Source organism: Triticum aestivum, chromosome 5D, assembly GCF_018294505.1.
Source record: "Triticum aestivum cultivar Chinese Spring chromosome 5D, IWGSC CS RefSeq v2.1, whole genome shotgun sequence".
NCBI lineage: Eukaryota > Viridiplantae > Streptophyta > Magnoliopsida > Poales > Poaceae > Triticum > Triticum aestivum.
The window spans coordinates 248,527,582-248,535,212 of record NC_057808.1 but is presented as its reverse complement, the minus strand read 5'-3'; positions in this window follow the sequence as shown (position 1 = coordinate 248,535,212).

Genomic DNA, 7,631 nt, shown 5'->3' with positions numbered 1-7,631 from the left:
CGAGACCTCCCCCGCTGGCCCCTCCGCCGTGCCGCCCCCTCCCCTCCCCTGCCCCCCGCCGTGCCGCGCCGCCCCTGCGTGGCCGGTGGCTCAGCCCCCCACGCGCGGGGCTCTGCCACTGGCTCGCAGCAGCTGTTGCACTCGCCGCTGCTGAGATCTGCTCGGACGGCCGGGGTCAAAGGCGCGAGCTTGCGGAGTGGTGGGACGCGCCACTGCCACCAGCATTCATGGGGTGTGGTTGGGCGTTCTGATTTGGGTCCGGCTCATGCTTTGTGGCGTCGCCCCATGGCCGGTCCTGTCCTCGCGTCGGCTTCGCTCCCGCCGGCGGCGTGCTGCGCCGGCGAATCCGAGGCTCCCGTCGCCCGGTCCTCCCCTTTCCATCCGTTCATAGCTACCTTTGGATCATCCTCGCTCCACTTCCATGCAGCCCAGCCCCTCAGCCGTCCCTGGCTTGCCTTGGCCGGCGTTTCTCTGGCGGCGGCGGCGGTGGCGGCGACATCACCACATCGAGGGGAAACCCTACATGCGGTTGCCCTGCCCTTCCCCCTGGACCGCTGATGACCCACAAGTATAGTGGATCTATCGTAGTCCTTTCGATAAGTAAGAGTGTCGAACCCAACGAGGAGCAGAAGGAAATGATAAGCGGTTTTCAGTAAGGTATTCTCTGCAAGAACTGAAATTATAGGTAACAGATAGTTTTGTGATAAGATAATTTGTAACGAGCAACAAGTAACAAAAGTAAATAAAGTGCAGCAAGGTGGCCCAATCTTTTTTGTAGCAAAGGACAAGCTGAAGGAAATATGCCCTAGAGGCAATAATAAAGTTATTATTTATTTCCTTATATCATGATAAATGTTTATTATTCATGCTAGAATTGTATTAACCGGAAACATAATACTTGTGTGAATACATAGACAAACAGAGTGTCACTAGTATGCCTCTACTTGACTAGCTCGTTGATCAAAGATGGTTATGTTTCCTAGCCATAGACATGAGTTGTCATTTGATTAACGGGATCACATCATTAGGAGAATGATGTGATTGACTTGACCCATTCCGTTAACTTAGCACTCGATCGTTTAGTATGTTGCTATTGCTTTCTTCATGACTTATACATGTTCCTATGACTATGAGATTATGCAACTCCCGTTTACCGGAGGAACACTTTGTGTGCTACCAAACGTCACAACGTAACTAGGTGATTATAAAGGTGCTCTACAGGTGTCTCCGAAGGTACTTGTTGGGTTGGCGTATTTCGAGATTAGGATTTGTCACTCCGATTGTCGGAGAGGTATCTCTGGGCCCACTCGGTAATGCACATCACTTAAGCCTTGCAAGCATTGCTACTAATGAGTTAGTTGCGGGATGATGTATTACAGAACGAGTAAAGAGACTTACCGGTAACGAGATTGAACTAGGTATTGAGATACCGACGATCGAATCTCGGGCAAGTAACATACCGATGACAAAGGGAACAACGTATGTTGTTATGCGGTCTGACCGATAAAGATCTTCGTAGAATATGTGGGAGCCAATATGAGCATCCAGGTTCCGCTATTGGTTATTGACCGGAGACGTGTCTCGGTCATGTCTACATAGTTCTCGAACCCGTAGGGTCCGCACGCTTAACGTTTCGATGACAATTATATTATGAGTTTATATGTTTTGATGTACCGAAGGTTGTTCGGAGTCCCGGATGTGATCACGGACATGAAGAGGAGTCTCGAAATGGTCGAGACATGAAGATGATATATTGGAAGCCTATATTTGGATATCGGAAGTGTTCCGGGTGAAATCGGGATTTTACCGGAGTACCGGAGGGGTTACCGGAACCCCCCGGGGGTTAATGTGCCATAGTGGGCCTTAGTGGAGAAGAGGAGAGGTGGCCAGGGCAAGGGCCGCGCGCCCCTCCCCCCTAGTCCGAATAGGACAAGGAGAGGGGGCGGCGCCCCACTTTCCTTCTTCTCCTCCACCTCTTTCCCCCTCTTCTCCTAATCCAACAAGGAAAAGGGAGGGAGTCCTACTCCCGGTGGGAGTAGGACTCCTCCTGGCGCGCCCCCTCCTGGCCGGCCGCACCTCCCCCCTTGCTCCTTTATATACGGGGGTAGGGGGGCACCCTAGAGGCACAACAATTGATTGTTTGATCTTTTAGCCATGTGCGGTGCCCCCTTCCACCATAGTCCACCTCGATAATACTGTAGCAGTGCTTAGGCGAAGCCCTGCATCGGTAGAACATCATCATCGTCACCACGCCGTTGTGCTGACGAAACTCTCCCTCAACACTCGGCTGAATCGGAGTTCGAGGGACGTCATCGAGCTGAACGTGTGCTGAACTCGGAGGTGCCGTGCGTTCGGTACTTGATCGGTCGGATCGTGAAGACGTACGACTACATCAACCGCGTTGTGCTAATGCTTCCGCTTTCGGTCTACGAGGGTACGTAGACAACACTCTCCCCTCTCGTTGCTATGCATCACCATGATCTTGCGTGTGCGTAGGATTTTTTTTGAAATTACTACGTTCCCCAACAGTGGCATCCGAGCCAGGTTTTATGCGTTGATGTTATATGCACGATTAGAACACAAGTGAGTTGTGGGCGATATAAGTCATACTGCTTACCAGCATGTCATACTTTGGTTCGGCGGTATTGTTGGATGAAGCGGCCCCGACTGACATTACACGTACGCTTACGCGAGACTGGTTCTACCGACGTGCTTTGCACACAGGTGGCTGGCGGGTGTCAGTTTCTCCAACTTTAGTTGAACCGAGTGTGGCTATGCCCGGTCCTTGCGAAGGTTAAAACAGCACCAACTTGACAAACTATCGTTGTGGTTTTGATGCGTAGGTAAGAACGGTTCTTGCTAAGCCCGTGGCAGCCACGTAAAATTTGGAACAACAAAGTAGAGGATGTCTAACTTGTTTTTGCAGGGCATGTTGTGATGTGATATGGTCAAGACATGATGCTAAATTTTATTGTATGAGATGATCATGTTTTGTAACCGAGTTATCGGCAACTGGCAGGAGCCATATGGTTGTCGTTTTATTGTATGCAATGCAAATCGCCCTGTAATGCTTTACTTTATCACTAAGCGGTAGCGATAGTCGTAGAAGCATAAGATTGGTGAGACGACAACGATGCTACGATGAAGATCAAGGTGTCGCGCCGGTGACGATGGTGATCATGACGGTGCTTCGGAGATGGAGATCACAAGCACAAGATGATGATGGCCATATCATATAAGTTATATTGATTGCATGTGATGCTTATCTTTTATGCATCTTATCTTGCTTTGATTGACGGTAGCATTATAAGATGATCCCTCACTAAATTATCAAAGTTATAAGTGTTCTCCCTGAGTATGCACCATTGCGAAAGTTCTTCGTGCTGAGACACCACGTGATGATCGGGTGTGATAGGCTCTACGTTCAAATACAACGGGTGCAAAACAGTTGCACACGCAGAATACTCAGGTTAAGCTTGACGAGCCTAGCATATAACAGATATGGCCTCGGAACACGAAGACCGAAAGGTCGAGCGTGAATCATATAGTAGATATGATCAACATAGTGATGTTCACCGTTGAAACTACTCCATCTCACGTGATGATCGGACATGGTTTAGTTGATATGGATCACGTGATCACTTAGAGGATTAGAGGGATGTCTATCTAAGTGGGAGCTCTTAAGTAATATGATTAATTGAACTTAAATTTATCATGAACTTAGTACCTGATAGTATCTTGCTTGTCTATGTTGATTGTACATAGATGGCCCGTGCTGTTGTTCCGTTGAATTTTAATGCGTTCCTTGAGAAAGCAAAGTTGAAAGAGGATGGTAGCAATTACACGGACTGGGTCCGTAACTTGAGGATTATCCTCATTGCTGCATAGAAGAATTACGTCCTGGAAGCACCGCTGGGTGCCAGGCCTGCTGCTGATGCAACTGACGACGTTAATAATGTCTGGCAGAGCAAAGCTGATGACTACTCGATAGTTCAATGTGCCATGCTTTACGGCTTAGAACCGGGACTTCAACGACGTTTTGAACGTCATGGAGCATATGAGATGTTCCAGGAGTTGAAGTTAATATTTCAAGCAAATGCCCGGATTGAGAGATATGAAGTCTCCAATAAGTTCTACAGCTGCAAGATGGAGGAGAATAGTTCTGTCAGTGAGCATATACTCAAAATGTCTGGGTATAATAATCACTTGATTCAACTGGGAGTTATCTTCCGGATGATAGCGTCATTGACAGAATTCTCCAATCACTGACACCAAGCTACGAGAGCTTCGTGATGAACTATAACATGCAAGGGATGGATAAGACGATTCCCGAGCTCTTCGCAATGCTAAAGGCTGCGGAGGTAGAAATCAAAAAGGAGCATCAAGTGTTGATGGTCAATAAGACCACCAGTTTCAAGAAAAAGGGCAAAGGGAAGAAGGGGAACTTCAAGAAGAACAACAAGCAAGTTGCTGTTCAGGAGAAGAAACCCAAGTCTGGACCTAAGCCTGAGATTGGGTGCTTCTACTGCAAGCAGACTGGTCACTGGAAGCGGAACTGCCCCAAGCATTTGGCGGATAAGAAGGATGGCAAGGTGAACAAAGGTATATGTGATATACATGTTATTGATGTGTACCTTACCAATGCTCGCAGTAGCACCTGGGTATTTGATATTGGTTCTGTTGCTAATATTTGCAACACGAAACAGGGGCTACGGATTAAGCGAAGATTGGCTAAGGACGAGGTGACGATGCACGTGGGAAATGGTTCGAAAGTCGATGTGATCGCGGTCGGCACGCTACCTCTACATCTACCTTCGGGATTAGTTTTAGACGTAAATAATTGTTATTTGGTGCCAGCGTTAAGCATGAACATTATATCTGGATATTGTTTGATGCGAGATGGTTATTCATTTAAATCAGAGAATAATGGTTGTTCTATTTATATGAGTAATATCTTTTATGGTCATGCACCCTTGAAGAGTGGTCTATTTTTGTTGAATCTCGATAGTAGTGATACACATATTCATAATATTGAAGCCAAGAGATGCAGAGTTGATAATGATAGTGCAACTTATTTGTGGCACTGCCGTTTAGGTCATATCGGCGTAAAGCGCATGAAGAAACTCCATAATGATGGACTTTTGGAACCACTTGATTATGAATCACTTGGTACTTGCGAACCGTGCCTCATGGGCAAGATGACTAAAACGCCGTTCTCCGGAACTATGGAGAGAGCAACAGATTTGTTGGAAATCATACATACAGATGTATGTGGTCCGATGAATGTTGAGGCTCGTGGCGGATATCGTTATTTTCTCACCTTCACAGATGATTTAAGCAGATATGGATATATCTACTTAATGAAACATAAGTCTGAAACATTTGAAAAGTTCAAAGAATTTCAGAGTGAAGTTGAAAATCATCGTAACAACAAAAATAAAGTTTCTACGATCTGATCATGGAGGAGAATATTTGAGTTATGAGTTTGGTCTTCATTTGAAACAATGCGGAATAGTTACGCAACTCACGCCACCCGGAACACCACAGCGTAATGGTGTGTCCGAACGTCGTAATCGTACTCTACTAGATATGGTGCGATCTATGATGTCTCTTACTGATTTACCGCTATCGTTTTGGGGTTATGCTTTAGAGACGGTTGCATTCACGTTAAATAGGGCACCATCAAAATCCGTTGAGATGATGCCTTATGAACTGTGGTTTGGTAAGAAACCAAAGTTGTCGATTCTTAAAGTTTGGGGCTACGATGCTTATGTGAAAAAGCTTCAACCTGATAAGCTCGAACCCAAATCGGAGAAATGTGTCTTCATAGGATACCCAAAGGAGACTGTTGGGTACACCTTCTATCACAGATCCGAAGGCAAGACTTTTGTTGCTAAATTCGGAATCTTTCTGGAGAAGGAGTTTCTCTCGAAAGAAGTGAGTGGGAGGAAAGTAGAACTTGATGAGGTAATTGTACCTGCTCCCTTATTGGAAAGTAGTTCATCACAGAAACCGGTTTCTGCGACGCCTACACCAATTAGTGAGGAAGTTAATGATGATGATCATGGAACTTCAGATCAAGTTGTTACTGAACCTCGTAGGTCAACCAGAGTAAGATCCGCACCAGAGTGGTACGGTAATCCTGTTCTAGAGGTTATGCTACTAGACAATGACGAACCTACGCACTATGAAGAAGCGATGGTGAGCCCAGATTCCGCAAAATGGCTTGAGGGCATGAAATATGAGATGGGATCCATGTATGAGAACAAACTGTGGACTTTGGTTGACTTGCCCGATGATCGGCAAGCAATTGAGAATAAATGGATCTTCAAGAAGAAGATTGACGCTGACGGTAATGTTACTGTCTATAAAGCTCGACTTGTTGCAAAAGGTTTTTCACAAGTTCAAGGGATTGACTACGATGAGACCTTCTCACCCGTAGTGATGCTTAAGTCTGTCCGAATCATGTTAGCAATTGCCGCATTTTATGATTATGAAATTTGGCAAATGGATGTCAAAACTGCATTCCTGAATGGATTTCTGGAAGAAGAGTTGTATATGATGCCACCGGAAGGTTTTGTCGATCCAAAGGGAGCTAACAAAGTGTGCAAGCTCCAGCGATCCATTTATGGACTGGTGCAAGCCTCTCGGAGTTGGAATAAACGCTTTGATAGTGTGATCAAAGCATTTGGTTTTATACAGACTTTTGGAGAAGCCTGTATTTACAAGAAAGTGAGTGGGAGCTTTGTAGCATTTCTAATATTATATGTGGATGACATATTGCTGATTGGAAATGATATAGAATTTCTGAATAGCATAAAGGGATACTTGAATAAGAGTTTTTCAATGAAAGACCTCGGTGAAGCTGCATATATATTGGGCATCAAGATCTATAGAGATAGATCAAGATGCTTAATTGGACTTTCACAAAGCACATACCTTGACAAAGTTTTGAAGAAGTTCAAAATGGATCAAGCAAAGAAAGGGTTCTTGCCTGTGTTACAAGGTGTGAAGTTGAGTAAGACTCAATCCCCGACCACTGCAGAAGATAGAGAGAAGATGAAAGATGTTCCCTATGCTTCAGCCATAGGCTCTATCATGTATGCAATGTTGTGTAACAGACCTGATGTGTGCCTTGCTATAAGTTTAGCAGGGAGGTACCAAAGTAATCCAGGAGTGGATCACTAGACAGCGGTCAAGAACATCCTGAAATACCTGAAAAGGACTAAGGATATGTTTCTCGTTTATGGAGGTGACAAAGAGCTCATCGTAAATGGTTACGTTGATGCAAGCTTTGACACTGATCCGGACGATTCTAAATCGCAAACCGGATACGTGTTTACATTGAACAGTGGAGCTGTCAGTTGGTGCAGTTCTAAACAAAGCGTCGTGGCGGGATCTACGTGTGAAGCGGAGTACATAGCTGCTTTGGAAGCAGCAAATGAAGGAGTCTGGATGAAGGAGTTCATATCCGATCTAGGTGTCATACCTAGTGCATCGGGTCCAATGAAAATCTTTTGTGACAATACTGGTGCAATTGCCTTGGCGAAGGAATCCAGATTTCACAACAGAACCAAGCACATCAAGAGACGCTTCAATTCCATCCAGGATTTAGTCCAGGTGGGAGACAT